This window comes from Martes martes (genome assembly GCF_963455335.1).
Source record: "Martes martes genome assembly, chromosome: 2".
Taxonomy (NCBI): domain Eukaryota; kingdom Metazoa; phylum Chordata; class Mammalia; order Carnivora; family Mustelidae; genus Martes; species Martes martes.
The window spans coordinates 129719986-129743745 of record NC_137889.1 but is presented as its reverse complement, the minus strand read 5'-3'; the positions used below and the strand labels follow the sequence as shown (position 1 = coordinate 129743745).

General features: G+C 35.5%; 1 pseudogene across 1 annotated transcript; it reads left to right on the top strand.

The window, feature by feature from the left end:
* The first annotated feature begins 621 nt into the window (after positions 1-621).
* LOC308338326 (HIG1 domain family member 1A, mitochondrial-like) lies at positions 622-23471 on the top strand (annotated as a pseudogene). The gene is made up of 3 exons: positions 622-656; positions 16426-16502; positions 23136-23471. The product of its transcript is annotated as an HIG1 domain family member 1A, mitochondrial-like (transcript).
* The last annotated feature ends 289 nt before the right edge of the window (positions 23472-23760 follow it).

Genomic DNA, 23760 nt, shown 5'->3' with positions numbered 1-23760 from the left:
CTGGTTATACCATTTTACATTCTCACCATCAATGAGTGAAAGATCCTGTTGCTCCATATCCTTGTCAGCATTTGTTTTCAGTGTTCCAGATTTTGGCCATTTTAATATGTGTGTAGTGGTATCTTGTTTTAATTTGATTTTCTCTGATGACAGATGATGTGGAGCATCTTTTCCTATGCTTATGGTATCTGTATATCTTCTTTGAAGACTTTGGCCCATTTTAAAATTTTTATATTGTTGAGTTTTTAAGAATCTTTGTATATTTTGGATAAAATTCTTTATCAGCTGTGTCTTTTGCCAGTATCCCCATCTGTGTCTTCTTTTCTAATTATTTTGATAATGTCTTTCACAGAGCAAAAGTTCTTAATTATAAAAAGTCGAGGTTATCAATTCTTTCTTTCTTGGGTTGTTCCTTCGGATTGAAAAAGGCATTGCCATACCCAAGGTCATCTAGGTTTTCTCATATATTATTTTCTAGGAGTTTTATACTTTAGATCCATTTTGAGTTTTTGTGAAGGGTATAAGGTCAATATCTAGATGATGATGATGATGATCTAGATGATGATGATGATGATGATCTAGATGATGATGATGATGATGATCTAGATGATGATGATGATGATGACGACGACGACAACGACGACAATGATGATTTTGTATGTGGTTGTTCCACTTGTTCCAGTGCCATTTGTTGAAGAGGGTGTCTTGTTCCATTTTATTACATTTTCTTCTTTGCCAAAGATCAGTTGATTGCACTTATGGGAGTCCATTTTTGTATTCTCTATTCTGTTGATTGATCTTTTTTTCTATTCTTCAGTCAATTCCACAGCATTTTAATTACTATAGATGCATATATCTTGAAATCAGGTAGTATCACACCTCCAAGTCTGTTCTTCTCTTTTAATATTTTATGGGCTATTCTAGGACTTTTGCTTCTCCATACAAACTTTAGATTTAATGCTTGTTGATATACATAGAATAACTTGCTAGGATTTTGAATGGGATTGCCTTGAATCTATAGGTCAAATTGGGAAGAACTGATATCCTAACTATATGGGGTGTTCCTATTCATGAGCAAAGAATATTTATCCATTTGTTTAGCTTTTTGATTTCTTTCATCACAGTTTTGTAGTTTTTCTCAAGTAGATCCTATACATATTTTGTTAGATTTCTACCAAAGTATTTCAGTTTTTGGTTGCTAATGTAAACATTATTATGTTTTTAATTTCAAATTCCATTTTTGGATATCATAGGTTTATAGGGAAGCAATTGACTTTTGTGAAATTGGTCTTGTATCCTGCAAACTTGTTATAATCACTTATTAATTCCAAGAGGGTTTTTTTTTAATCAGTTCTTTTAGATTTTCTACATAGATAATCATGTCTTCTACAAAGTCAGTTTTATGTCTTCTCGATCTATTTACGTTTCATTTCTTTTTTCTGACTTATTACATGAACAAGACTTTGAGTATCATGTTGAAAAGGAGTGATGAGAGGAGACATCCTTGCCTTATACCTGATCACAGTGAAAAAGTTTCAAAGTTTCTCACCATTAGGTCTGATGTTAGCTGTAGGTTTTTATAGATAGTCTTTGTCAAGTTGAGAATTCCACTCTATTCTTAAATTACTGAGAGTTTTTAACACAAATGTATGCTGGATTTTCCAAATATTTTTTCTACATCTATTGATATGGTCATGTGGTCTTTCTTCCTTTCTTTCTCTGTTGATGTGATGGATTAATTACTTTTTGAATGTTGAACCATCTTTACATACCTGGTATAAACCCACTTGGTCATGGTGTATACTTCTTTTTACACATTGTTTGGTTCAATTTGCTAGTTATTTATTGAGGATTTTTGTGCTGTTGCTGTATAAAATAGCCAACAGATGTTATTTCTATCTAGTTGGTTGATGATATTGTTGAGATCAGCTGTGTTTTTACTGATTTTCTGTCTATTCTGTTTTTGATAGAGGGGTATTATACAAGTCTCCAACTATGATAGTGTATTTATTAGTTTCTCCTGGAAGTTCTACAGTTTTTGCCTTGTGTAGTTTGATGCTCTGTTGTTAGGTACGTTCAGATTTATGTGTTTTGGAGAATTGCCTTCTTTATCATTATGTAATATCCTTCTTTGTTAATTTTCCTTACCTTTTAGTCTTCCTTGTCTGAAATTAATATTGCTACTCCTGCTTTCTTTTGATTACAGTTAGCATGGGGTGTATATTTCTCTGTTTGTTTATTTTTAATTCATACGAGTCTTTACATTTAAAGTGGATTTTTTTGTAGACAACATATGGTTGGGTCATATTTTTTGATCCAATCTGACAATCTCTGTCTTTTAATTGGTATATTTATACTATATACTATATATTTATACTATTTATACTGTACATTTAAAGTGATTATTGATATAGTTGAATTAGTGTTTACTATTTGTTGCCCTTGTTCTTTGCTTCTATATATTTCTTTCATTTTTCTGCCTTTGTAGTTTTGCCTTTGTGGTTTTATTTTATTTTATTTTACTTTATTTTTAAAGATTTTATTTATTTATTTGACAGAGAGAGTGATCACAAGTAGGCAGGGAGGCAGGCAGAGAGAGGGGGGAAGCAGGCTCCCTGCTGAGCAGGAGCCCAATGCAGGGCTCAATCCCAGGACCTTGAGACCATGACCTGAGCCAAAGGCAGAGGCTTATATTAACCCACTGAGCCACCCAGGTGCCCCTCCTCTGTGGTTTTAATTAAGCATTTATTTTTTAATTTTAAGTATTTCATGATTCAACTTTCTCTTCTTTCTTAGCATGTCATTTATTCTTTTCTTTTCTTTTTCTTTTTTTTTTTTTTTTTACTTTTTTTAGTGGCTGTCCTAAAGTTTGCAATATGTGTTTATACTTCAAGTCAATTTTCAAATAACACTATGTCACTTTATGATAGTATATCTTATATTAAAAAAATCCTTATTTTTTCCTTCTGTCTCTTATCATTGTTGTCATTCATTTCACTTACATATAATCATACATAAACATATATACACACACACATATATATGCACATATAATTGAATACATTGTTGCTATTATTATTTTGAACAAACTCTTTCTATTAGATCCATTAAGAGTAAAAAAATAAGTTTTACTTTACTTTCACTTGTTCCTTCTTTGGTGCTCTTACTTTGTCAAATAAATCCAAGTTTCTGACCTATATATTTTTTTTCTCTCTGAAAAACTTATTTTAACATTTCTACTTGCAACAGTTTCCCTCAATTTTTGTTTGAGAATATCTTTATTTCTCTTTAATTTTTCAAAGATACTTTCACAAGGTATAGAATTCTAGGCCTGTAACATTTTTCTCTCAAAAGTTTAAATATTTCATACCACTCTATTCTTGCTTGCATCGTTTCTGAGGAGAAGTTGAATATAATTATGTAATTCTTTTTTATTTCTCTATAGGTAATTTTTTTTCCTTTTTTCTTCTGGGATTTTTTTTTTTTAATCTTTGATTTTCTGTAATTTGACAATGATATTTCCAGGTGTAGTTTTTTGCCATTTATCATGTTTGGTGTTCTCTGAGCTTTCTGGATATAGGGTTTGGTGTCTGACATCAGTTTGGGGAAATTATTAGTCATTAGTGTTTCAAATATTTCTTCTGTTCCCTTCATTCCTTTCCCGCTGGTATTCCCATTATGTATATCTTGCACTTTTTGTAGTAGTTCTACAGTCCTTAGGTTTTCTGTTCTGCTTTTTCAGTCTTTTTAGTTTTTGTTTTTCAGTTTTTGAGAATTCTGTTCATACCTGTTCTAGACCAGAGAGTCTTCCCTCAACTCTGTCCAATCTACTAGTAAACCCATCAAAGACATGCTTCATTTCTGTTATATATATTTTTTTCATCTGTAACACCTCTTTTTCACTATTTGTTAGGGTTTCCATCTCTCTGGTTCCTTACATATTTTTTCTTGCTTATCATATACGTTATCCATTGAAACTCTCAACATGTAAATTGTAGTTGTTTTAAATTCCTGGTCTGACATCCCAACATCTCTGCCATGTCTGGTTCTGATGCTTGCTCTGTCACTTCAAATTTTATGAAATGCAGCTAATGTAGCACTTAACTGAATACTTAGAGCCTAAAGCACATACATTATAAAAGAATGAAAGTTGAGAATAAGTGAGCTATGTTTCCATCTCAAGATGTTATAAAAGAGTAATAAATCTTACAAAAGAAAATAGAAAGGAGTTAACGTAAGAGCAGAATCAATGAAATAAAAAATGAATAAATGTACAATATAATTTTGTGTTATAATTATAGTATAATTATATTAAATTTTTTTCTTGGTAGTCAGACATGATACATTGAATAAAAGGAACTACTATAAATAGGCCTTTAGTAATGCTTGGTGAGTTTTCAGGAGAGGGAAAGTATTCTCTAGTCCTACAGGTAGATCTCAATCTTTTAGTGATTTGTGTCTCTGGACTGTAACTTCACAAGTGTTTTTTATTTCTTTTCTCCCTCCTTCATTGGGACAGATTGGTTACAGTGAGTTTGTATTGGGTATTTCCCTTCTCTAGGCCAGTTATGCTTTGATAATACCCTAGTGGGGTTAGCTCTGATTAAGTAGTTTCATGTGAGGGCAGGCCTTGTTAAGAAGAACAGCATTCTCTGGAGTATATAAAAATGGCTTCTTTAGGATTTTTATGATTTCCTTTCTCACATTAGGTCTTTCATCCAGTTTGAACTTATTTCTGTGTATGATGTAAGAAAAGTCCAGTTTCATTCTCCTGCATGTTGCTGTCCACTTTTCCAACACTGATTGTTGAAGAGACTGTTTTTTTTCCCCTACTGGATATTCTTTCCCGCTTTGTTGAAAATTAGTTTACCATATAGTTGTGGCTCCATTTCTGGCTTTTCTATTCCATTCCATTGATCTATGTATCTGTTTTTGTGCCCATACCATACTGTCTTGATGATTACAGCTTTGTAATATAGCTCGAGACCCAGAATTGTGCTGCCTCCAGCTTTGCTTTCCTATTTTAAGATTTGAGTCTTTTTTGGTTCCATACAAATTTTTTAGGATTGTTTGTTCTACTTCTGGGAAAAATGCTGGTGGTATTTTGGATTACACTGAATGTGTACATTGCTTTAGGTAGTATAGATATTTTAACAATATTATTCTTCCTTTCCATGAGCGTGGAATGCTTTTCCATTTCTTTGTGGCATCTTCACTTTATTTCATAAGTTTTTATAGTTGTCAGAGGACAGATCTTTCACCTCTCGGTTAGATTTATGTCTAGGTATCTTACGATTTTTGGTCCAGTTGTAAATGGGATTGATTCCTTGATTTCTCTTTCTGCTGCTTCATTATTGGTGTGTAGAAATGCAACAGATTTGTGTATGTTGATTGTATCCTGCAACTTTACTGAATTCATGCATCAGGTGGAGCTTTTCAGGTTTCCATATAGCGTATCATTCTGTCTGCAAATAGTGAAAGTTTAACTTCTTCCTTGCCCATTCGGATGCCTTTTATTTCTTTTTGTTGTCTGATTGCTGAAGCTAGGACTTCTAGTACTATGTTGAACAACAGTGGTGAGAGTGGACATCCTTATCTTATTCCTGACCGTAGAGGAAAAGCTCTCAGTTTTTCCCCATTGCTGAATATTAGCTGTGGGTTTTTTGTGCATGGCTTTTATGATTTTGAGGTGTGTTTTCTCCATCCTACCCTGTTGAGGGTTTTTATAAAGAATGGATGCTACATATCTTTAAATGCCTTTTCTGTATTTATTGAGATGATGATCACATGGTTCTTCTTTCTTTTATTAGTGTGGTGTAGTATGTTGATTGATTCATGGATATTGAACCACTCCTGCAGCACAGGAATGAATCCCACTTGATTGTGGTGAATAATTCTTTTAAAGTACTCTTGGATATGATTTGCTCTTATCTTGAGAGTTTTTGCATCCATGTTCATCAGGGATATTGGCCTGTAATTCTCCTTTTTAGTGGGGTTTTGTCTGGTTTGGAAATCAGGGTAATGCTAGCCTTGTAATATGAGTTTGGAAGTTTTCCTTCCATTTCTGTTTTTTGGAATAGTTTGAGAATAGGTATTAACTCTTCTTTAAATATCTGGTAGAATTCCCTTGGTATAAGCCACCTGGCCCTGGACTTTTGTTCATTGGGGGATTTTTAATTAGTGATTTAATTTCTTTGCTGGTTATCAGTCTGTTCCAATTTTCTATTTCTTCCTGTTCCAGTTTTGGTAGTTTATATGTTTCTAGGACTTTATCCATTCCTTCCAGCTTGCCAAGTTTGTTGGCATACAATTTTTCATAATATATTAAAATAATTATTTGTATTTCTTTGGTATTAGTTGTGATCTCTCCCCTTTCATTCATTATTTCATTTATTTAGGTCCTTTTTCTTTTCTTTTTGGTAAGTCTGGTTAGGGGTTCAATCAATTTGCCAGCCACCTCTTTGACCTTGGCCATAACAACTTCTTACTAGACACATTTCCAGGGACAAGGGAAACAAAAGCAAAAATGAACTATTGGAACCTCAGCATGATAAAAAGCTTCTGCACAGCAAAGAAAATAAAACTTAAAGGCAGCCTTTGGAATGGGAGAAGATATTTGCAAATGACATCTGATGAAGTGTTAATATCTAAAATTTATATAGAACTTATCAAACGCAACATCCAAAAAGTAGATCATCCAGTCAATAAATGGGCAGAAGACACAAATAGACATTTTTTCCAAAGAAGACATCAGATGGACAACAGACACTCATCATCAAGGAAATACAAATGAAAGATGCTCAATATCACCCATCATCAGGGAAATAGAAACCAAAACCACTATGAAATACCGCCTCATTCTGTCAGAATGGCTAAAATTAACAACTCAGGAGACAACAGATGTTGGTGAGGATGTGGAGAAAAGGAAACCCTCTTATACTGTTGGTGGGAATACAAACTGGTGTAGCCACTATGGAAGATAGTATGGAATTTCCTAAAAAAATTAAAAATAGAATTACCCAATGAACCAGCAATTGCACTACTAGTTATTTACACAAAGGATAGAAAAATCCTGATTCAAAGGGGCACATGCACCCTAATGTTTATAACAGCATTATCAACAATAGCCAAATAGTGGAGAGAGCCCAAGTGTCCATCAACTGGTGAATGGATAAAGAAGTCATGGTACAGATATACAATGGAATATTATTTAGCCATCAAAAGGAATGGAATCTTGCCATTTGCAAATGTGGATGGAGCTAGAGAGTATTATGCTAAGTGAAATAAGTCAGAGAAAGATAAAAACCATATGATTTCACTCAGTGTGGAATTGAAGAAGCAAACAGATGAACATTTGGGAAGGGGGAAAAAAAAAGAGAGGGAAGCAAACCATAAGAGACTCTTAGCTATAGAGAACAAACTGAGTGTTGATGGTAGGGTGGTGGGTGGTGGATGGTCAAAATGTATTATGGGGATTAGGGGAGCACTTGTATTGAGCACCGTTATTTGTATGTGATGAATCACCAAATTCTACTCCTGAAATCACTGTTACACTAAATGTTAACTAACTAGAATTAAATAAATTTGAAACCAAAAAAATACAAGGAAAAGTATGGAAAATTAAAAACAATTTTAAAAATGGCTATATCCCTAGAAGAAAAAATTTGGAAACAGTGCGATGGTTGCACAGCAATTAATGTAATTAGTGCTGCTGAATTGTACACTTGAAAATGGTTAATAGAAATAACAAATTTTGGGTTAGATAAATATTTTACCACAATAAAAAGTGATTATATAAAAACAAATAACTAACAAAAACAAAAACAAAACGCCTTTTTTCTTCCACCTACTGGAAGCCCTGGGAGATGTTTCTCCAACATTTACCTTTGGAATTTGGCCAGGCTATTGGAGGTAAATCTCACAATATTGTGGAGCACCATTATGACTGTGTACCCCCTGGAGTTTTTAAGTTTCAGAGTTGTCTGCACTGAGCCTCCAATAATTCACCAGCAGTTCAGATTTTCTTACCTGGCACTGGGTTCTTGTAGAAGTTTCTGCATGTAAATCTCTGCTCTGTAAGCTAAGATTTCTGTATTTTCTTGTTTGTCTCTCTGATTTGTGGGTCAGCAGTTATCCCTGTGCCCTCCCCTTTCTTATGGAACCAGGAAGAGTTGTGTGTTTTTCGGTCTGTTCAGCATTTTACTTGTTTTTAGGATGGACTGATGACTTCCAAGCTTCCTACATAAGGAACTAGAAACAGCGACTCTCTTGGACTGCATGTGTCAGTTTTTAATATGAAGTTTATGATAATAAAATAGCTGGTGTTTTCTTTTCTTTTTCTTTTTAATTTTTCATATGTCACTATAATATACAAAATTATGTTCACATGTATATATGTATTTATGAATATGTGTGTGTCTGATTTTAAAAGCTGTGCAACCACCCCTCAAATCGTATGGATAATTTTTTTAGCATTATAACCCTATTTTTTAAATAGAACTTAGGTTCCCATTGACTTAAAATGTCATTTTTTGGGGATTCTTGTGTGGCTCAGTCCATTAAGTATCTGCCTTCAGGTCAGGTCATGATCCCAGGGTCCCGGGATTGAGCCTTACATCGGGCTCCTTGCTCAGTGGGAAACCTGCTTCTCCCTCTGTCTGCCATTACCCCCGGCTTGTTCTCTCTTTCTCTCTCTGACAAATAAATGAATAAAATCTTTAAATGAACAAATAAAATACCATTTTTTGGCATTTATCAATGATACATATTTTTGTTTCATTGAACATCATTCATTGATGGCACACTCTCTTAGCAATTATAGGTTTGTGAAAATCCTTGATTACTTAAAGACCAAGACCTTGTCCCTAATATACTGTTTTTTTCCTAGGAGGGCCTAGGACTTAAAAAAAAAAAGACTCAAGACAGTTCTTAGACTCCCATAAGAAGATAATGTCCTGTGTATGTTGTATAGTTTCCATAAGTAATGAACAAGTAAGTGTCTCCTAGAGGGCAGATTCTCAGATATGAGGGAACAATAAGCAAGGAAGTTCCCTTTGATCAGGAATGTGAATCTAATAAAGTAACTTTCTCTGCAGCAGGTCAAAATGAGTGGATTTAAGGAGGGAGTATATTACAGGGCCTAGCCAGCTGCAGTGTGTGTGTGTGTGTGTGTGTGTGTGTGTGTGTGTGTGTATTTTATTAACATATACTGTGTTATTTGCCCCAGGGGTACAGGTTTGTGAATCATCAGGCTTACAAATTTCAAGACACTTACCATAGCACATACCCTCCCCAGTGTCCATAACCCAGCCACCGTATCCTTAACCCTCCACCCCCAGCAACCCTTAGTTTGTTTCATGAGATTAAGAGTCTCTTATGGTTTGTCTCCCTCCCAGTCCCATCTTGTTTCATTTCTTTTCTCTCTGTAGCTCCCACAGACCCCTGCTCTGCCTCTCAAATTCATCATATTAGAGAGATCATAGGATAATTGTCTTTTTCTGATTGAGTTCTTTGGCTTAGCTTAATACCCTCTAGTTCCATCCATGTTGTTGCAAATGGCAAGATTTCATTTTTTTTTTGATGGGTGAATAGTATTCTATTGTATATATACTGCATCTTTATCCATTCATCTGTTGATGGACATCTAGAGTCTTTCCATAGTTTGGCCATTGTGGACATTGCTGCTATAAACATTTGGGTGCACGTGCCCCTTTGAATAACTACATTTCTATCTTTAGGGTAAATACCCAGTAGCATGATTGCTGGGTCATAGGGTAGCTCTATTTTCAACTTTTTGAGGAACCTCCATACTGTTTTCCAGAGTTGCTGCATCAGCTTGCATTCCCACCAAAGTGTAGGAGGGATCCCCTTTCTCCGCATCCTCACCAAAACCTGTTGTTACCTAACTTGCTAATTTTAGTCATTCTGACTGGTGTGAGGAGGTATCTCACTGTGCTTTTGATCTGTATTTACTTGATGCTGAGTGATGTTGAGCACTTTTTCATGTGTCTGTTGGCCATTTGGTTGACTTCTTTGCAGAAATGTCTGTTCATGTCTTCTACCCATTTCTTGATTAGATTATTTGTTCTTTGGGTGTTGAGTTTGGTAAGTTCTTTAAAGATTTTGGATACTAGCCCTCTATCTGATACATCATTTGCAAATATCTTCTCCCATTCTGTCATTTGTCTTTTGGTTTTGTTGACTGTTTCCTTTGCTGTGCAAAAGCTTTTGATCTTGATGAAGTCCCAAGTTCATTTTTGCTCTTGCTTCCCTTGTCTTTGGCAATGTTTCTTGGAAGAAGTTGCTGTGGCTGAGGTCGAAGAGGTTGCTGCCTGTGTTCTCCTCAAGGATATTGTTGGTGTCCTGTCTCACATTGAGATCTATCTTCTATTTTGAGTCTATTTTTGTGTGTGGTGTAAGGAAATGGTCCCGTTTCATTCTTCTGCATGTCCAATTTTTCCAACACCATTTGTTGAAGAGACTTTTTTCCATTGGACATTCTTTCCTGCTTTGTCAAAGATTAGTTGCCCACAGAGTTGAGGATCTGTTTCTGGGCTCTCTATTCTGTTCCACTCATCTATGTGTCTGTTTTTGTACCAATACCATACTGTCTTTGTAATACCATACTGAGCTTTGTAATAGAGCATGAAGTCTGGAATTGTGATGCCACCAACTTTGGTTTTATTTTTCAACAGTCCTCTGGCTATTCGGGGTCTTTTCTGGTTCCATATAAATTTTAGGGTTATTTGGGGCACCTGGGTGGCTCAGTGGGCTAAGCCTTTGCCTTTGCCTTCGGCTCAGTTCATGATTTCCGGTTCCTGGGATCGAGCCCCACATCTGGTTCTCTGCTCAGCAGGGAGCCTGCTTCCCCCCCTCTTTCTGACTCCTCTCTGCCTACTTGTGATCTCTCTCTATCAAATAAATAAATAAAATCATTAAAAAAAATTTAGGGTTATTTGTTCCATTTCTTTGAAAAAAAAAGATGATATTTTCATAGGGATTGCATTAAATGTGTAGATTGCTTTAGATAGCACAGACATTTTTACAATATTTGTTCTTCCAATCCATGCGTAGAACATTTTTCCATTTCTTTGTGTCTTCCTCAATTTGTTTTATGAGTACCTTATAGTGTTCTGGATACAGATTCTTTGTCTCTTTGGTTAGGTTTATTCTTAGGTATCTTATGGTTTTGGGTGCAATTGTAAATGAGATCGACTCCTTAATTTCCCTTTCTTCTGTCTTGCTGTTGCTTTATAGAAATGCAACTGATTTCTGTGCATTGCTTTTATATCCTGACACTTTACTGAATTCCTGTGTGAGTTCTAGCAGTTTTGGAGTGGAGTCTTTTGGGTTTTCCACATAAAGCATCATATCATCTGCAAAGAGTGAGAGTTTGACTTCTTCTTTGCCTATCTGGATGCCTTTAATTTCTTTTTGTTGTCTGATTGCTGAGGCAGGGACTTCTTATACTATGTTGAATAGCAGTGGCAATAGTGGACATCCCTGCCGTGTTCCTGACCTTTGGGGAAAAGCTCTCAGTTTTTCCCCATTGAGAATGATATTCGCTATGGGTTTTTCACAGATGGCTTTGATGATATTGGGGTATGTACCCTCTATCCCTACACTGAAGAGTTTTGATCAAGAAAGGATGCTGTACTTTGTGAAATGCTTTTCAACATCTATTGAGAGAATCATATGGTACTTGTTCTTTCTTTTCTTAATGTATTGTATCACACTGATTGAATTGAGGATGTTGAATCAACCTTGAAGCCCAGGAATAAATCCCACTTGATCGTGGTGAATAATCCTTTTCATGTACTACTGGCTCCTATTGGCTAGTATTTTGGTAAAATTTTTGCATCCATCTTCATCAAAGATATTGGTCTGTAATTCTCCTTTTTGATGGGGTCTTTGTCTGGTTTTGAGATCAAGGTAATGCTGGCCTTATAAAATGAATTTGGAAGTTTTCCTTCCGTTTCTATTTTTTGGAACAGTTTCAGGAAAATAGGAATTAAAGGAATTAATTCTTTTTTAAATGTTTGGTAGAATTCCCCTGGGAAGCCGTCTGGCCCTGGGCTCTTGTTTGTTGGGAGATTTTTGATGACTGTTTCAATCTCTTTCCTGGTTATGGGTTTGTTCAGGTTTTCTATTTCTTCTTGGTTTAGTTTTGGTAGTTTATATGTCTCTAGGAATGCATCCATTTCTTCCAGATTGTCAAATTTGCTGGCATATAGTTGCCCATAATATGTTCTTATAATTGTTTGCATTTCTTTGGTGTTGGTTGTGATCTCTCCTTTATCATTCATGGTTTTATTAATTTGGGTCCTTTCTGTTTCTTTTTGGTAAGTCTGGCCAGGGGTTTATCAATCTTATTAATTCTTTCAAAAAATCATGTCCTACTTTTATTGATCTGTTCTACTGTTCTTTTGGTTTCTATTTCATTGATTTCTGTTCTGATCTTTATGATTTCTCTTCTCATGCTGTTTTTAGGCTTTCTTTGTTCTTTCTCCAGCTCCTTGGGTGTAGGGTTAGTTTGTACACTTGAGACCTTTCTTCTTCTTGAGAAAGGCTTGTATCACTATATACTTTCCTATCAGGGAGGGCTTTAATGTATCCCAAAGACTTTGAACAGTTGTGTTTTCATTTTTATTTGTTTCTATGATTTTTTTAAATTCTTTAATTTCCTGGTTGATTGATTCATTCTTTAGTAGGATACTTTTTCACCTCCATGTATTTGAATTCTTTCCAACTTTCCTCTTGTGATTGAGTTCTAGTTTTAAAGCACTGTGGTCTGAAAATATGCAGGGAATGATCCCAATCTTTTTGGTACCGGTTGAGACCTGATTTGTGACCCAGGATGTGATCTATTCTGGAGAATGTTCCATGCACTGGAGAAGAATGTGTATTCTGTTTTACTGGGATGGAATGTTCTAAATATATCTGCAATGTCCATCTGGTGCAGTGTGTCATTTAAAGCCTTTATTTTCTTGTTTATCTTTTGCTTAGATGATCTGTCCATTTCAGTGAGAGGGGTGTTAAAGTCCCCAACTATTATTATATTATTGTTGATGTGTTTCTTTGATTTTGTTATTAATTGGTTTATATAATTGGCAGTTCCCTGGTTTGGTGCATTGATATTTAAAATTGTTAGATCTTCTTGTTGGACAGACACTTTAAGTATGATATATTGTTCTTCCTCATCTCTTATTATAGTCTTTGGCTTAAAATCTAATTTATCTGATATAAGGATTGCCACTCCAGCTTTCTTTTGATGTCCATTAGCATGATAAATGGTTTTATAACCCCTCCCTTTAAATCTGTAGGTGTATTTGGTTCTAAAATGAGTCTCTTGCAGACAGCATATTGATGGGTCTTGTTTTTTTATCCATTTTGACACCCTGTATCTTTTGATTGGGATATTTTGCACATTTACATTCAGGGTAACTATTGAAAGATATGAATTTAGTGCCATTGTATTCCCTGTAAGGTGACTGTTATATTGTCTGTGTTCCTTTCTGGTTTGTTACTTTTAGGCTCTCTCTTTGCTTAGAGGACCCCTTTCAATATTTCCTGTAGGACTGGTTTGGTGTTTGCAAACTCTCTTAGTTTTCGTTTGTTCTGGAAGCTTTTTATCTCTCCTATTTTCAATGACAGTCTAGCTGGATATAGTATTCTTGGCTGCATATTTTTCTCAGTTACTGCTCTAAATAGATCATGCAAGTCCTTTCTGGCCTGCCAGGTCTCCGTGGATAAGTCTGCTGCCAATCTAATGTTTTTACCATAGTATGTTACAGACCTCTTGTCCCGAACTGCTTTCAGCATTTTCTCTTTGTCACTGAGACTTGTAAGTTTACTATTAGATGATGGGGTGTTGACATATATTTATTGATTTTGAGGTTGCTTCTCATGCCTCCTGGAGTTTGATGCTTGTTCCCTTCGGAAATTAGGGAAATTCTCTGCTGTAATTTGCTCCAATATCCCTTTGGCCCCCCCTCTCTCTTTCTTTTTCTTCGGGGATCCCAATTATTCTAATATTGTTTCGTCTTATGGTATCACTTATCTTTGTATTCTCCCCTCGTGATCCAGTATTGTTTGTCTCTCTTTTGCTCAGCTTCTTTGTTCTCCATCACTCAGTCTTCTATATCATTAATTCTCTCTTATGCCTCATTTATCCTAGCAGTAAGAGCCTCCATTTTTGGTTGCACCTCATTAATATCTTTTCTGATTTCAACTTTTTTTAGATTTTAGTTCTTTTATTTCTCCAGAAAGGGATTTTATTTCTACTGAAATGGATTCTCTAATATCGTCCATGGTTTTTTTGAGCCCAACTAGCGCCTTGATAATCATCATTCTGAACTCTACTTCTGACACATTACTGATGTCCATATTGACTAGGTCCCTAGCCATCGATACTGCCTCTTGGTCCTTTTTTTTTGTGGTGAGTTTTTCTGTCTTGTCATTTTATCCAGATAAGAACAGATGAGTGAGAGAACAAAATACTAAAAGGTAGCAATGAATCCAGAAAAAATATACGCTAGCCAAATCAGAAGAGCCCCCAAACCAGGGGGAGAAGTGAGGGGGAAGTAACAAAAAGGAAAAAAAAATATATATATATGTATGTATATGTATATGTGTGTATATATATATACATATATATGTGTATGTGTGTGTGTGTGTGTGTGTGTGTATATATATATATTAGACTGGTGAATAGAACACAGCTGCACACTTGATTTTGGGTGTATTTTGGTCTGTTAGAAGAAACTACCTCCCTATATTTTAAAGAAGGAATTAGATGTAATACAAAAATAAGGGTAAAAATGATGAAGGGATGGAATATGACTGTAAAGATGAAAATTAGAAAAAAAAATTCCAAAAGAATTGATAAGATAAGAAGTTGGTTGAAAAAAGAAAAAAAAAAAGAGGAAAATATGTGATTAAGCTGGGGAGTAGAACAAAACCATGCACTAGATTTAGGGTATATTTTGATCTATTGGAAGAAATTGTATCCCAAAATTTTAAAGAAAAAATCTTTATGTATATAAAAAATTAGTTTAAATATATTGATGGGATAAAATATGATTATAGTATTGAAATTTTTAAAAAATATTTTTAAAATATATTGATAAAATAAAATTGTTAAAAATGTTAAAATGAGAAAGAGGAAAAATAAAAAAAATAGAATAAGAAAAATAAAATTTTAAAAATTTAACTTTTAAGAACAGAAGGATCGTGGAAAATAGCCATGGATTCTATGTGTTGCTTTCCCCTAGCTCGGGAGTTCTGCAGTTGTCACTGATGTGTGAACTTGGTCTTGGCTGGATGTTTTTGCTGATCTTCTGTGCGAGGGCCTGTTGCAGTGATTGTCAGATGTCATTGCCTGAGACAGAATTGCACCACCTTTGCCAGGGTCCATGCTCAGTAATCTGCTTGGTTTTGATCTCGGGATCTTTTGTTCCCTGACCACTTTCTGTATAGCTTTGGAGGAAAGGAACGAAAATGGCAACCTCCGAATCTCTGGCCCCTTTGAGGCCAAGAGCTCAGGGCCCCACTCCTCAATGCACCCTCAGAGGAAAGCCATCAATCCCTCCCGTCTCCCTGGTCTCCGGCCACACTCTGAGCTCACCCAAGCTGTGATGGAGTGTTTCTATCTCTGGTGCATGGCTCCATTTGGAGTCTCCAAACCCAGCAGATTCCTGCAGCACCTTCCTGCACTGCTCCTCCCAGCGGAGGAAGGAGGGGTGTCTCTCCAAATCTGCCACTTGTGGGGTCCTTTCTTGAAGAGAGGTGTCCCGACTGTGCCTTGGATCACAGTTTAAAGTAATCCTGAGCTGAGAGCCTCCTCTTTGGCTCTGTCTTTACAGCCGGCTTCCCCGATCTGATACCTGGAAGTTCTACCACATTCTGACATCCCTGGTCTTTTTGTGTCCCTACAGGTCCTGAGACCACACTGTCCCCACAAGAGCTCCATGCCCCGCTTAGCTTCTGGAGTGACGTCCCTCAGTGGAGCAGACTTCTAAAAGTTCTGATTTTGTACTCCACTGCTCTACCACTTTCTAGGAGCTGACCCCTCCCCCTGTGGTCTCTCTTCCCCTCTTCCCTTATGTTGCCTTGGATTCACTTCTCCACACATCCCCCATTCCAGAAAGTGATCACTTTTCTATTCCTAGCATTGCTGCTCTTCTTCTCTTCTATCTCCTGTTGAGTTTGTAGGTGTTCAGAATGGCTTGATAACTACCTAGCTACACTCCTGGGACCTGATGATATTTAGGTCTCCTGCTCCTCTGCCATCTTGCTGCAGCATTTTATGTTGTTAGCAGCTGTGTGCTTCCCTTTCCAAAATGTAAGTTTTCTACTGTTATTGTTGTTCTACCAGTGATAGCATACACAGGACTGATATTTTGTCCTTTATATCATATTTTGCAGGACCACAACAACTAGATCCAGCAACAATGGAGAAGATTACTCAATATCCAGAGATTCTGACATTTCAGCTATCTGTGGTAAGTGAATAAAATTTTGGATTGTCTCCTTTGGGGAACAAGTGAGTAGATAGCACCTGTGGAAAGAGGGCACACATAAATACATATAAAGGGGAAGATGGTTTGTGCAGAAATTACTTGCTGCTCAACAGTGTTCTTGTTCTCCACCTCTTGATCTCAGAGGTAAAGATTTCTTACCTCTCTTGCTCTTTTGTGTGGATGTTTCCTGAGTTCTAGCCAATGAAGTGTGAGCAGAGTTGATCTTTCCAGTCTTGGCCCATTAAAAACTCCCATGTTTGCTCCTGTGAGCTCTGTTTGCTTTCTATTTGGAAGGAAGAGCATTGCCAGACAGGACTTGGATGGGCATAAGGTGAAGATGACAGAACGTCTGTTGGCCATTTGGAGGAGGATTGCCCTACTGACCTGTTCAGTCTTTTGAGCAAAAAATAACCTTGTAATATATTCATAGTATGTCCTAGGGCAAGTATAACAAAATATCATAGATAGGTTGGCTTATAAACATAATTTATTTCCCACAGTTCTGGGTCATAGGGAGAGGGAGAAGCTGGTTCTCAGGGCCCTGGGATGATGACCTGAGCTGAAGGCAGACACTTGACTAGCTGAGCAATACTGGCATCCATTTAGAATGCCTTTAAACATAGGTATTCTGTTGAGCAGTGTGCTGCTTCTCCAATTTCTCTTTTTGGGAAGACTGTAATTGATTTTCTTTGAATTATAGGGCTATTTCTAAAGCAATAGTTCGCTATAATATAATTTTGATGCCACATGCCTAACCTTGTGGTATGGACACATCAGAACTGCATAGAATGAATCCCATTGATGAAATAGAGGCTCATTTTTCAGATAAATGCAAAAGTAATTAAAACACACACACACAGACACATACACCCAAAATGCTGATTTCTATTATGAGGACCTATCTAATTTTCATCTGTAGTTATAGATGGCCATGTCTATATGGAATCATAAGGTGATAACCTATTCATCTCCCCAGCTCTCTGTTCATCCTCCTTCAAAATGAAATGAAAATATTTCAGTGGCGTGATTTTATTTTTCTTTTGTAGACCTCTTTCAGGCACTTATTGGGACTGATTTGATCTGATACATTGTTCATCTCCTAGTATTGTCAGAAGTTATATGATAAATGGAATTGACTTTGTATATGGTATAATGTTTTTCCTTTATATAATCAATTATGTTCCAGTATCATCTGCTGAATTAGATATTGAAGTGTTTTCCTAGTGATTTGTAAAAGCACAGCTACCAGATACAAATATTCTTATATGAAGATCTGAATCATGGCTCCTTAATCTGTTCAATGTCCATCTCTGTCCCAACATCACACACTTGGTATTACTAAATGTCTTAATATTTGACAGGTTGAAGTGCTCCTCCTGATGCTGCAGCTTTAAATTTGTCTTGGCGATGCATTGCCCTTTATTATTCCACATGGATTTGTACCAAACTTGTTAGGTGTGAAAATCATTTTTGGGATTTGGATCAGAATCACATCTAATTTATAGAATAACTTGTAGAAAATTGGCATTCTTCATAATATTTAGTCTCGCCAACTATGGATGCATTATTCATTTCTTTTTTTTTTAATATTAGTATGCACTTTTAGTAGTAATAGGAGTAGAAGTAGGAGTAGTAACAATAGCAACAACCAGTTGAATGGTGATTACTATGTGATAAATGTTTTCAATGTATTATTGTCCATATATCAAATCATAGATTTCTATGGGTGGGAAATATTATTACCTACATTATGCTGCTGATGAAACTGAAGTACAGGGAACTTAATAACACGTGTTAAGTTATATAAGAGGATGAACTGGTATTTGAATACATGCAGTTTGTCTCCAGAGTTTAGAATCCTCGCCAATATCTGATAATGCCTCCCTAAGAAGTTGGATCACTTTCTTGGTGACTCTACCATTGGTTTATTACCTTGGATTTTCTAACTAAATAATAATACTTTATGTGTATAACTGCGATAAAATTATTGGTTACATTCTAGACCTTAAACTACTCGTGTTTGCTCATTTACATATTACCTTAGCTAAGATTTCCAGGAAAACATTCATTATCAAGGGTGATAGTATACTGCTTTTGATTTAAAATAGAATACTTCCAAATATTTAGCAAGAAGTTTACTGTTTTAAGAGTTAACATTATAAAGTTATTTCACTTCTATTTCCCCCATTTTTAAAACTATAAATGAAGGGCGCCTGGGTGACTCAGTCATTAAGTGTCTGCCTTTGGCTCTAGTCATGGTCCCAGGGTCCTGGGATCAAGCCCTGCATCAGGCTTCCTGCTTGGCTGGATGCCTGTGTCTCCCTGTCCCACTCCCCCTGCTTGTGTTCCCTTTCTCACTGAGTCTCTCTCTGTCAAATAAATAAATAAAATCTTTAAAAAAAATAAAACTATAAATGGGTTCTTAATTTTTTTTTAAGATTTTATTTATTTATTTGACAGACAGAGATCATAAGTAGGCAGAGAGGCAGGCAGAGGGAGAGAGGAGGAAGCAGGCTCATTGCTGAGCAGAGAGCCCGATGCGGGGCTCGATCCCAGGACCCTGGGACCATGACCGAGCTGAAGGCAGAGGCCTTAACCCACTGAGCCACCCAGGCACCCCGGGTTCTTAATTTTTTAAAAATATCTTTTCTGCTTCTGTTTTCTGCGGCAAAAACTTGTGCTTTTTTGAGATGAATCCAATGTCTCAGAAGAGATCGCAAAGTCAAAAAAGCATGACTTCCACATTACACTTTCTGGTTGCAAGGCTTTCTGTGTCATTTATAAACTCTGGGCCTTGGGAGAGTTGGTTAACTTCCCTAATGGTAACAATCTTAGATGCTGGTGAGAAGGAAACTTCCTCTCAGCCCTGCCCTTTGGGAGGTCCTATGTATCACAATTACACACAAAAAATGAATTTATTAAATAATATTTGAATGTCTTTTATTGTTTTGCTGGTAAATATTTGACAAGAGGCTCTCAAACATGTGTTTATGTATATGCATACATGTGTATATACTTACTAATTTTATTGCTACAAAGGTCGTGTATCATACTACTTGTAAAAAATATTCAATACCATGTACTGTAAATTATATATAGCCAATCGCTTTTCACAAAATGTTTACACTATTATTATTATTATTATTATTTTTGCTTCAGTCCTGTATATATACCCAACTTTTGAATGTTGGACTAACAAATACGGTCTTGACATGAATGTTGGCTGATCACTTTCATTTATATTAATAATATGATGTGAAATAATGAAGACATGTATTAGAACTTCATTTGTTCATCAGTGATGCAAGCAACTTCTTTACTGAATTAGATAGCAGATTTAGAAGAACAGAATAATATTTTCAATTTTATGCTACTTTCAATGTAATGGCTACACACAAGACATACTTCTGGTTTGACGTCTATGATTAACATTTCCTTTTTCACTTTCTTAAGTTTAGACAGTCAACAAAATAATAAATACCTGATTGTGGAATTTGCCCTTTTTTTTTTTTTTTGTTATATAAATGCTCCCATCAGGACAGATTTCTTCTCCATGTGGAAGAGATGCACAGTAGCACACCATTGTATACTGGCTCTACCATGCAGATAAAATAGATATAAAAGCCTCTTCAGTATAGAACATAGTAAAATGTGTTAAAATAATGACTCATTTTGAATATTAATTTCCTTAACTTTTAATATAATTTGTTTAAATGTACATTTACAAAATTTAATTCTTAATAATGTCTGGTTTTAAAAATTGGCTTGTAAACTTACTGAAGATATAAGTTGTTATGAGCCTGCACGCACAGACTCCAGTATACCACTAGCATATCCACATGTAAATTCAGCTCCAGTTGCTCACATATTGCATCCCATAATATTAAACATAAACCTTCCCACATGGTTCAGGCTCCAGAAAAACACTCCCTACATCTTTGCCCTGTGTTTTAAGGCAAAAGCATGACTGAATTCATTGATATGAAATTTATAGATACTTTGGGCTGCTGCCAGTGTTGGAGAGGGACTTTTGTGCACAAGGAGGATTTGAACAGAAGTGCCAAGGAAAGCTTATTACTTGCCAAATCCTTCTTTTAGAAAGGACCAGAGCAATAGATTGTGTGTGATGAAGTATCGAGTTCAGTATTGCAGAACCTCCTTCACTAGGTATTCCAATTCATGATCCTGGAGTTACACATTCATTAATGTAGCACTCAAAAATACTGTATAAAGCAGGAGAGAAATATTTTGTGACTCTATACAATTCAAATTTTCTTGAACTTTTACCTATGTGGTCTACACAGAACATGAATGAAACATACTAGCTTTTTTTGACAAATGGTCAGTGAACATTAAAATTATAAATAGCATTTTTTGTTAAAAATTATGTTGAAATTTCTGAATAAAATTATATTATAGATTTTAAATTTGGAAATTTATTATTTATAATTTGTATCTTTTGTATAAATGTTATTGGACTGTAACGTACATAGGAAAAAGAGTGCACAGATTTTAAAGATAGATCCTGATAAAATTAAATATTACTGTTGTAACTACTATCTGATATAGAAACAGAACTTTACCTGGATTCCAGAAAGTGTTTCACATTATGCTTATCTTTTGCAATCACTATCAACTCTGAAGGGCAATGTTTATCTTGACTTTACCCCTATATATTAGTATTATTGCTGCTGCCTATATACCCCTATATATTAGTATTATTGCTGCATCTTGATTCTTTCTTTCAACATTATGTTTGTGTGATGTATCCATGTTGTAGCACAAAGACGTAATTGTGTGATGTATCCATGTTGTAGCACAAAGACGTAATTCTTTTTTTTTCTCCTTGCTGTATAGTAAGGGATTGTATGAATATATCACTTTATTTATTGTCATGCTGATGAAACTTTGGGTTGTTTTCCTAATTTATATTACTGCTATGAATGAATGTTGCATATCTTTTGGCAGATGTATTTTTACATATTTGTAGATACAAGCACGATTATAGAATAAACATTGGTTCCCAGTGTGCTGCCCTGTAACTTAAACTTAGATCTATCTGTTTCTAGACCCTATTAACCATTTCTTAATTATAATGGTTAATGCAATCTTGATATCTGGTAATATAGATCCTCTAAGATTTCTTCCTTGAGATTGTCTTTACCGTTCTTCTTTCTTTATATTTCCATATACATAGTAGAAACAGCTTCTCAATTTCTTCATACACACACACACACAAACACACACACACAAACACACACACACACACAGAGGCACCAGCTTGAATTCTAAACTGGATTGTATTAGATCTATAAATGAGTTGGATAAATTTATATTACTCAAATAGTCAACATTCCAATTCATGAATATGCTATATTCTTCTATTTGAGGTTTCCACAAAAATTCCTTGTTAACGTCATGAAGTTTTCATGTGTCAGGTTGCAAATCTTGCATTAGATTTATTCTTAGATACTTGATTTTTTTTAATCTGTTGAAAATTGAATAACATTTAATGTTATGTCTTTAAAAGATTTTATTTATTTGACAGAGAGAGAGACAGCCAGAGAGGGAACATAAACAGGGTGAGTGGGAGAGGGAGAACCAGGCTTCCCACAGAGCAAGGAGCCGGATGTGGGGCTCGATCCCGGAACCCTGGAATCACGACCTGAGGTGAATGCAGATGCTGAACCACTGAGTCACCCAGGTGCCCCACATTTAACATTTTTTTTAAAAGATTTATTTATTTATTTATTTGAGGGAGGGAGAGAAGGAGGGAGAGAAAGAGTATGTTTTCGAGTGGGAGAAGGAATAGAGGAAGAAGGAGAGAAATCCTCAAGCCGACTTGCCATTGTGTGCAGAGCCTGATGAGAGGCTCAATCCCAGGACCTTTGATCATGACCTGAGCCGAAATCAAGAGTCAGACACTTAACCTGAGTCACCCAGATGCCCCAACATTTAACATTTTAATTTTTATATTGTTTGTGGTGCGTAAAGATGCTTTATGGATTCTAACATCTGAGTTTTATTTTAAACCAGAAATCTAACTAAATTCCTTATTAATTTAAGTAGTGTAGAGATACTCTTTGATATTCTGTCATCACAGTCAAGTCACAGTTAATAATGAAAGCTTCATACATATATTTTTTTTAATTTCTTATTCTCTTTACTGCCATTTTATAAGGCTTTTCTTGCCTGAATACAGTTGCCTACCACTTCTTATATAGTACTGAATAGAATTTACGTAGTGGGTTTTCTCTTTATCACTTCTGACTTTAGGAATAAATCTTGTAATTATTCATCATTAAGTATGAGATTTGTTTTTGTGTCTTCATGGATACATTTTTGGTATATTTAGGAAGTACATGATTTTCCTGGTTCCATCAGTGTTTTTTTTTTTCCACATGTTGAATGATTTTGAATATTATCATATCTTAAAAATGTATTGAGATAATATTTAGTTTACTACAACAAATGGTGTTAATTTTCAAATGGTAAACAAATTTAGCATGCCTAGAATAGAATCCACTTGTTTGTGACATGCTGTTTTTCTCTTACATTGCTAAATTCAGTACGCAAATGTCTTGTTAAGGGTATTTGTATCTGTTAATTTGAAAGGGTTAACTATCTGTTGGAGCTCGAGAAGCCCTGTGCTTCTAGGAGGATCCTTTAGTCACTATGTTAGCTGGCCAGATGTTTCTCCTTCATACGATGAAAAGCAGGGATCTAAACTTATCCAAAAAGCTAGAGGGACACCTTTTATTCCTATTGGAATGTGGGTTTTGCTGCAGTCATTGCATTTGGACTGTATACATTGAAGAACAGGGAAAATACTAAAATATCTGTTTACCTGGTCCAAATGTGTGTGGTAGCCTAAGACTTTGCTGTGGGAACAATGACTCTTGGAATGGCTGTTGCATGTATACGGAATTCTGGGCAAAGCCTAAACCTTAGAAGAAGAGAATCTGTCTGTCTTGATTTTATTGATAGTGCTTGCTTTAGTTAGACATCTCATGTTAACTTTATATGTTTACATTGAAAATAAATTGTTTGAATGGGTCAGACAATAACATGGTAATTTGAAATTACGAGTGACTAGTTAACTAGCTAGGTCATTCAGGGGAGTCAAATTAGCACAAAAGAAACTTGTCACTTTCAAATGTCCTTAGTAGAGGTAAAATATGAACCTTCTTAAACTCTTCTGATGAGATTAGTTCTAAAGAGGACAATTTGCCAGTCCTGA